Raw genomic sequence first — 9,614 nt, 5'->3', positions numbered from 1 at the left:
ATTTCGGGGACAGAGCCGCCAGAGACTGAGTGTCGGTTACTCGGAAGGCCAAGCGGAAAAGCGGTTGGGCAGTTTAGCCAGCTGCTGACTGAGGGGAGTAGCCATGCAGCCATGGCTGAGGGTCTGGTCAGTGAAACCTCGCCAGATGGAGCCAATTCAAAACAATGAGAGCCGCTTGCCGTGGTTGAAGACTTTTAGAGGCAGTGTTTACCAAACAGTAAATATATATTATTATTTTTTTCAGGTTGTAAATAAATGTATGTGTGTGGGAAGCAGTTTTTATGCTTGTCACATACAAACTCCCAGAAAACTGCAGGTCTGCTGCTACTCTTATTTCTTATAACACTTTAAAGACTTTTCTGTTTGTCGCTGCCTTTGATTGAGTTAATTATTTTGTTTGTTTGATTGAGTTGTATCATTTATTGTGTTTCCTTTGTCAGATGTTCTGTGTATAAAGCACATTGGATTGCCTTGTTGTACTATGTGCTATATTCAAATACAATTGCCTTGCTTTGCCTAAAAGGCTATGGAAGATGTCAAAATTCTTGTTTTAGCTACAGTATAGCTACATCTTTAAATTACCACTTAACACCTCTACAACATTTTTAATCACCTCTCTTACACAACATTTGTAATAAATAAATTAAGAAGATCTGCAAGCTCACGTTTGTGGAAGGATTAAGCTTGTGTTGTCAGCTTAATCAGCTATATGTAACTATTTTGTACAGCTAAATACACAGAGCTTATAAGCAGCGAAGTCAACAGAATCTTGGACATTATCACCACATGGACATTATCTATGGATGATGCATCCTTCGTTTCACCACCCCCACTTCTAACCTTAATCTATCTATGCACTGTTAGGACAACATAAAACCCCTGAATATATTAGTGGTCAGTGGTTTATCTCCTCCCATCTTTGAACCATGCATACGTCGGACCAAAAAAGGCCCTTTTTTTAGAGACACTTGAATGTTGGTCATTCTCTCTCTCTCTCTCTCTCTCTCTCTCTCTCTATGTCTCTCCAGACAGCAACAAGCTGAGGTCGGTGTCCGGGGACTAGTCCCGGCTGGGAGTAACCAAGCCTATCTAATGAGGCGTGTGATTGGTCCCCTCCCTCTGGTACAAGGCCAGTCATTGGAGGACATGATTGATCATGACAGGACAACAATGGTGACCTGGTGTCAGAGAGGTGGCATCACGGGTGCCCACGGACCCCCCGCAATCACACCGAGTTATCCAGCTCAGCTGGGTAGTGTGCATAAACAACAATCACACGCAACATGTGAATAAGTTCATGTGTTGCCTACATTTAGGGCTTGTTTGGACTCAAGCACTGAGACACGTTATGTTTCGAGTGCGTATATCAGAAGCAACTGAAAATATTTGTTCCCTTGATAATGTATTTTTATAAATGTGGACTCAAATGAAGAAATCGAAATGTGTGTGTGTGTGTGTGGCTGTGTGTGTGTGTGTGTGTGTGTGTGTGGCTGTGTGTGCGTGTGTGTGTGTGTGTGTGTGTGTGTGTGTGTGTGTGTGTGTGTGTGTGTGTGTGTGTGTGTGTGTGTGTGCTTAATTGTACACTATTACTTCTAATGCATAAGCTAACTCGTACAGTAGGCCTAGGTTCAGGTATTAATACTGGCACTCTCTACCAGACAGTGTATAGGAACATAATTCTGTGACATAAAAAAACCCCACCACAGTTGTTGGAATACTGGCAACCTTCTTCCACTATACAGCAGAATGTATCATAATACATTATAATGTCTCCTTTGAAAGTGGAGCAGTGCAGTATACACAGTAGATAGAGCGTTGCTTCAAATGATTCACTCTGCTGCGTGTATTAATGTTGCTCTACTCCCCAAAGTAATAGCAATAGGTTTGTGGTCCTAGAAAGCTGCCAATAGCCTTTATTTAGCTGAATCGACGAATCTTGAAACAGAACCTGCAACAGAAAGATGAGGACATCTATAGAAGCAAGTCGCAGATCAACCAAGTTGATCAAGCAAACTCACAAGGTGTTGCACCGCAATGTGTTGTGACCATGTGTAGATTAGCTATTTTCAGCTATAAGACTGTTGGTGTGTAGAGGAGAAACAATTAGCGTACCTAATAGAACTCTATAAATGGTGCATTTATATAGCGCCTTTATCCAAGGCGCTTTACATAGATTGTGCATTACAATCACCCATTCACACACATACACTGATTGCGGCGGAAGCCATGCAAGGTACCAACCAGCACATCGGGAGCAATTTGGGGTTCAGTGTCTTGCCCAAGGACACTTCGGCATGACAGGAGGAGTCGGGATTCAAACCGCCGACCCATGGATCATTGGACGACCTGCTCTACCTCTTGAGCCACAGCGGCCCTCTATAGAGGGCCAAGTAAAGAAACCAACATGTATATGGCTACAGTGTATGTATAAGACAGTTGGCAGAATATGGCATTTTCGTCAGCACTTACACTTTGTTACTATGTATTGTATAATGCATCACTTTTGACAGAGTCGTAAATTTGAAATGGCTCAGCAATCAATATTACCATGTCATAATATGCTGGTTGCATATGCAAAGAAACTCACTGCTTGGTATTGACAAGGAAGAAAGATGAAGATTTAGTGAGCACATAAAACTTTTCTCCGCGCTCATATTAATCATATGTGCAACATTTAGCCACACACATACATTAGTAGGGAAAGAAACGAGAAATCACCATATTTCATATTTGCCTTTCAATACTTGCAAGTCATCGTTACAGATTGTAAAAGTGATTTGTGGCGAGTGTTCCGAGCTCAAGCTCTTAGAATTTTAGAGCTTGGTGCATTTTTACTGTACATATAGTATAGGAAGGAAGGAAGCAAGGAAATCTCATGCCTTGCCCAGGATTTTGAATATAAAACATTGTTTGTTTGTTTGTTTAAATCCAGTCCTTTATGTGTCCATTAGTCCATTATTCTCCATTGTTCCAACACTGTTATACCATTTATTTTGTACTGAATAAGTCTGTATCTTTCCTATATTGAGGATTGTTCAATGCACAAGCACAATAAGCTTTTGCTGAAGGTAACAAAAACGACTTACTGCCGTCAGGGTGTATGCTCCACATTAATGGAATAATATTGTCAAGACAAGTTTGACGTCCTTGTTTTATTTGCTATTAACTGACCTCACACTATAGAGGAAGGCTTATGCACCTGCTTTTTGTAATATTTTAAGGTTTTGTTTTTGTGTCTGTGTGTGATTTTGTATTATATCTTTTTGTACCTGTGTCTACAGTATGTAAAATCAATGCTGTAAATGTTCTTTTTCGTATACAGGGTGCCATTGAAAAAGAGACCCTGGTCTCAATTGGATTCCCCTGAAATAAAGGTGTCATTCATTAAATATTCTTGCAAAACATTGCATCCTCTCTTCAGCTAACGGTCTTTAAACGCTATATGAAGCAGTTGACCAGAGACCCCCAAGGGTCAATACTAGTCTCCCTCTGGTTTCCACTCTACACTAAACATCCTCACCGAAAATGTACAACATACCACGTCCACGCTGTGAGATTATAGATAGGCTATTTTTGCATGCACAATGTTTTCCCCCAGAATAGGGACACCATGTATGGGATGACGGGGTCCATGTGGCTAAGTACCTCTACTGAAAGGATTCAATCAGATCAATCCTCTCCACGTTTGGAATCCGTTCTGAGCGGCATGCAGCAAACATGAAACGAAATTGATTGAGACAATGCAAACCATTTTGCTCCTTTGAAGCCACCCTCTGCTTATAGCAGGAGGGGAGGCAGCTAATGTGTGAACCCTTTGGCACATGCAAGCTTCACAGACAGTCCACTGAGGCCTGATCCAGTCATTGCAGTTCAGGTTCGGGGTGAAAAGGCTGGTCTGTTTATGGAGGGCCATTAAAGGCTGATTGCAGCTGCTCTGTCAAGTGGGACCCAGGTGGATTAAGCATTTTACCAATCTCCGCAGATGATGCTCTTCTAGGTTGCCCAGTTGGAGAGCAGACAGGGGCGGGATAAGAGCATCAGTGTTTTTTGTTGTTGTTGCTGTAGTTTGGAGTAGTGGTTATTGAAGTGGGGTCCGGGGACCCTCAGGGGTCCTTGAAGGGGTTCCAGGCGGTCGCCATGCAGCTAAATGTGTCAACCCATGCATCGAAATCACTTTAACCACTTTTCTGTATTTTATACTTTGGCTATTAGAAAATAGCCGATCTACAAACGTACATAATGCATTGTGATGCAATGCGTTGTGAGCAAGTAGATCTGTTTTTATTTGATTGTCTTAACATATAACTTTTAACAACACAAATCTTATGGGGGGGGGGGGGGGGGGGGGCGCCTGGCACAAAGAGTCTGTGGTCAAATCCATATCAATTTGGGGGTCCTTGACATGAAAATGTTTGCTTTATATTATAGAAAATTACAGGATCAATGATTTTGTTGTTAGTCCTATATAGCAATAATATTAATATTAATTCATATTAATATATGTAATAATAATAGGGGGAAATGGTTATATGATCATGGCATAGTTATTATTATGCATGATAAAGCCTGGTTTATATTTTGTCCTTCGGTGGAGTAGCTACTGTATACATTATAGATAGGCCTATATATATTTAGACAATCTGAAAAGGCACTGCTTGATATGGGATGAAAGGAGGAAAACAGCTCTTTATACAGTAGCCCAGGCTTATATAGTCTGTTGTTATGCAGCAGACCTAAGCTCCTTTGGCGGCGGTAGGCTTTAGAATCCTAGTTACGCAGCACAGCTCCTTCCCACATTTACAAACCCTCCTCCTTTAATCTGCATGAAGAGATCAAAGTGACTTGTTGACCCAGGGATTACTTCACAATACAGAAACTCACTTCTGTGAGGAAAACAAGCATCCATTGGCTAATACTCTGGTAACATCTCAGTATCTAACCACTTAAACCCCATACACTTTGTTGACTGGGCTTATAGATAGACTATTTTTGCTGAATGTTTGCCTACACACATACCCTCCAGAATATAGTTTGAAAGTGGTTAAATGGATGGATGGCTGGATGGATGGACCAAATGATAACAAATTGGGTACACACTACACATAAAATCAGGTGTCTGATGGTGTGATTTTTTTAAATTAACACCATCAAGGCATTAGCAAATGCAATTTCAGAAAGCTGTTTGGTTTGGGGTTAAGTTTAAGAGGCCTAATTGCCCTGTGTGGACTAATGAATGGATAGCTAGTCCTAATTGACTTAAGGCCACTTGTGTGCCGGCGTGCTGGGCGAGTAAAATTGAATCAAAGCTGAAGGTCCGTCCAGGTCAGAGGATAGGGGCGTAAGGGTGTTAATTGGCATAGGGTCAAAGGTATAGCGCCTATAGGTCGGTAAGCATGCAGAGTTGTTTCAGAAACTGAGCCTTTGGGGGAAAGTGGAAAAACATATTTTTGAAAGGAAAAATTAAAGTTGATCGGTGAGTGAGTGAGTGAGACATTTCAAGATTTGCTGATGAACCATTTAACGTCATTTAGCCACAATACGTTTATTTTATATATTATTACCCTATTGGCCTGAATATGTTTTTTTTTTTTTTTCAATGGAAATATCCTAAAAACAGGGTCGTTGTAATCAGGGACTAGACTATTTGACATTCCATGTTATTTTTAAGTCTTGGAAAAATGGTGCCTTATAATCAGAGTCGTCTTATATTCAGTATATTGATTATTATTATCATCATCATTATTTTAAACAAGCTATTCGGTACTTGCTTACTATAGCCTACTTTGACTTGAAATATGCATATATTCTGATTCAGACTGACTATAGCCAAGTAAAAATCACACCCGTGTGACGGTGAGTACATCATTCATCATACATCATCTCATTCCAGCGAATTAGAATTTCCTCACCTTTGTCTTCAATTTGTTTGTGTTTACATAAACACTCAAAAATGGCCATTAATTTTCAATGGCATTTAATGTTTGTGTACGTACGCACGCACGCACGCGCGCGCACACACACACACACACACACACACACACACACACACACACACACACAAAAAGCTGCATAAGGCCCCTCAAAAACCTATACAAAATGTCTTGAAGGCGCAAACTAGGCGTCTCTTGAGATAGAACGGTGAACTTTTTTTTTCCCTCAGTGCATGCGCCACCGACGACAACAGCCTGCGTAACACAACGGTAAGTAAGTGGAACAATGACGCTCCGGCCACTTGTGTCCCCCTTATTGTGGTCGGTGGTCCATTCTTAAACCAAACAAAAGAGGGGGTCACCGCAATGGAAACGGACGACAACAATGGGCCCGACGGCGAAGTTCCAATTGCGCCATTGTGCGCCTTAAAAAGATGGACACGTGCACCTCTCTATACATGGATATTTGCCAAGGAGGAGGGAGCGCGAATTAAGGCGTGTGCGAGGGGTGTGTGTGTGTGTGTGTGTGTGTGTGTGTGTGTGTGTGTGTGTGTGTGTGTGTCGGGGGGGGGGGGGTATAGTACACGAACCACACGCCTACAGAAACTCCCCTTTCAGCACCCTGGACAGAGTCGACGCTCCACCACGCGCGCATCGCCAGGCATCTCGGCTCGAGCTGTTACTTTTGTTATGCAAAAAAACAAAAAGAAAAAGGTCAGCTGACGCCACTAATGGTCAGATATCTATTATCCCACTAGCCACCACCCCCCCCCTACCATATACCATACCTCACCCACCCACAGCCTGCCAACAACAAACACGGAATCAAACAGCAACTTGCTGCATGCGTTGTAAAGTTCCAGTGCACACGCGGCGGTGACCGACGCAGGAATATAGGTCGACAGTGCAGAGCAGCAGACGTCCTTCCAAACACCCGCAGGCGTTACAATTATTCAACTGATAATACCAACGAAACCAACGCGCTTTTCGTGTATAAAGGCTGTTCAGATGAAAGCTTATACAGTCGGATGACGCGGTTTTTATACTAGTATATGTCTTTAAAGACGTGCAAGCAGTGCACAGATCAGATCGAGACGCGGGTCCTTTTCACGCTGTTCCGTTGCCGAGAGCAGCAGGTAACCTGTCCTCCATCATCAAAATGCTGCTTGAACACCCAGGGTCAAGCTGTCAAAATGCAGGAAATTACTCCCGATATAACTCTGGACAAGGTAAGAGCAAATTTTACTTATTCAATATAGCCTATATATAGCGATATATGTGACCAATCTGTTTACGGATTTACAGCCAATATGTACAGATATAGGAGATATTCGTTTATAGGTGTAGACATGGTGGTCAGTAGGCTAATAGGCCATAATTAGGCATGAAATAGGGGTGATAATATATAGCAAATCAGCACAGCGGGGGGTTGAGGCAGGGGTCCTCCGTTTTTAATGACAGCAAGTGTGACATCATGGTTTGGATAATTGTTTTCTGTTCACTATACAACACATATTTTTTGTGCACCTCAGATATAGATATATAAGAATATTTATTTCGGTTATATTAAAAAAAAGCTTCTGTTCAAAACTGACAGTCATCGACTTGCGAAAAATAGCCTATATATACGCGCTATTAAGCCATTATACGCGCGATAATCCAGCAAAAGAAAAAAGAAAACAATATTGGACCGTATGTATTGTATTCATCATGCTTGTTGAATCTTTTGCGGCTATTTATTTGTCCATGAGTGCGTGCAGGAGACGTTATGAATACGTAATGAGTTCTTATTGTTGGGAATCATGCTAACAGATGTTATGCGCCTGCTGTCATCTCACACCATGCAGCGCTCATGGTAGTCACCACCGTGCATGAGAGAGCCACCGGAGCCCGTTTTACGGCCTCTATACATAAAGCATGCGGTCCTTAAAGTGGTGCCCGGGGACCCCCCCCCCCTATAGGGGTCCTTCAGGGGGTCCCCATGCAGAAAAATGAGTGATTATAGCATCAAAATATATATTTTGTCGATGCGAGGAGTTTTATAATCTTATTGATCTGCTCTTCAAAAAAATAAGAGTAATATGAAGAAAAAAACCCAAAGAAAAACAAAATGTGTGTGGGGGGGGGGGGGGGGGGGGGGGAGGCAATCTTTTTGAAAATATTGCATATGCACAAAATCTTTCAGATGGGGGTCCGCGGCCAACCAAAAGGCCTATACAAATTCGTTTAGGTGTCCTTTTTTCCCCCTTTGTTTACATGAAAAGGTTTGAGAAGTGCACTACAGGGCTGCAGGGCAGGCTAACCCCGAGTCTACCGGGACAAAATGCTCAACAGGTGTCACGTTCCCTCTCGACAGGTGCATGGGGCACCGGGGTGGAGACAAACAATGGAGCATGATGCGTGGGAGACAGGCAGCCAGTATGCCTGTCGGTTTACGATGCTCTTCGTTTTCTTATCCATGGCATGAACTTCATGAAGTGATATTCACTCAGAATAACGCGAAAATATTTGGGGTCATAAAACAAAAGTAGGAAAAAAATGGGGAAAGAAATCGCCTTAGAAATGTATTACGCGGTTGCATGGCGGCTATAATTATTTAGCTATTGCTGCATGGTGTGGCATATATAATTAAGGAAACAGCCAAACACCTCTGTCAGGTGGAACTTTAATTTTTTTTTCCAGTTTTTAGATTCAAACAAATTTCCACCTGCATTAAAAAAAAAAGATGGCGTTGAATGTGATGGCCGGGTTGAGTAGTCTTGACTGACCAGTGACCATTACTTTGATGGTCATTTTATCGCCGTGTGTTTCCCCATTACTGTCGACAGTGTCGAGCTCGCCCTTCAAAAGTGAGCGATCAATAAGGCATAAAACATATTATAAAACTGAAAAGTGTAAGGGGGGAAACCTGGGGAGCCCCCCATACACCCACACCCACACACCCACACACACACACACACACACACACACACACACACACACACACACACACACACACACACACACACACACACACACACCTTTCACCAAATACGTCGTTCGTATACAGGCCTATACTGTAGAAATACCTAGGCGAACGGGACATTGATTTTAGATTCATCAGGGCTCCGGGGCGGCCGCGTGGCACTACCGGTGATTTCCCAAGGCGCTCTTTTGTGCCAAAGATCAGTGTCAATAAAATTCATCTGGTGTTCAGCTCGATCAACATGTTATTGAAGGGCCAATCTCTCACCTAAATAAACACTTGTCTCTGGGAACACACTTGATACGAGTCTCTCTCTCTCTCTTTCTTGCGCGCAAAATATCCGTATGTCAACATCTCAATTTACTTTGAGAAATATATCTAGGTCTATATATTTTTTGTCTGTGCCCCCCGATAAGAGCTTGCTGCAGTAATAAGCAATAACAATAATAATAATTTGCTTAAAGATGTATCTGGGGCACTTAGAACCTGTGAAAGAAAAATAGATCCAAATGCATCACTTGAAAAATATCAGTGAGTTCTATTAACTTCTTTACAATATGTTTCATATAGTCAACATAGTCTATGCATGGTTTTTAAAAAGGTAAAAGAAAAGACCTACATCAATAGCCTATATATAGTTTATTCCATTACTGAAGGAATAAACCATGTTCTTCAATCCGTCTTCTCAAATCCCATCTGAGACCATATAGTAAAACGTG

This window comes from Protomyctophum bolini, assembly GCF_963924005.1.
Source record: "Protomyctophum bolini genome assembly, chromosome: 22".
NCBI classification, from domain to species: Eukaryota; Metazoa; Chordata; class Actinopteri; order Myctophiformes; family Myctophidae; genus Protomyctophum; species Protomyctophum bolini.
This window is presented reverse-complemented; position numbering follows the sequence as displayed.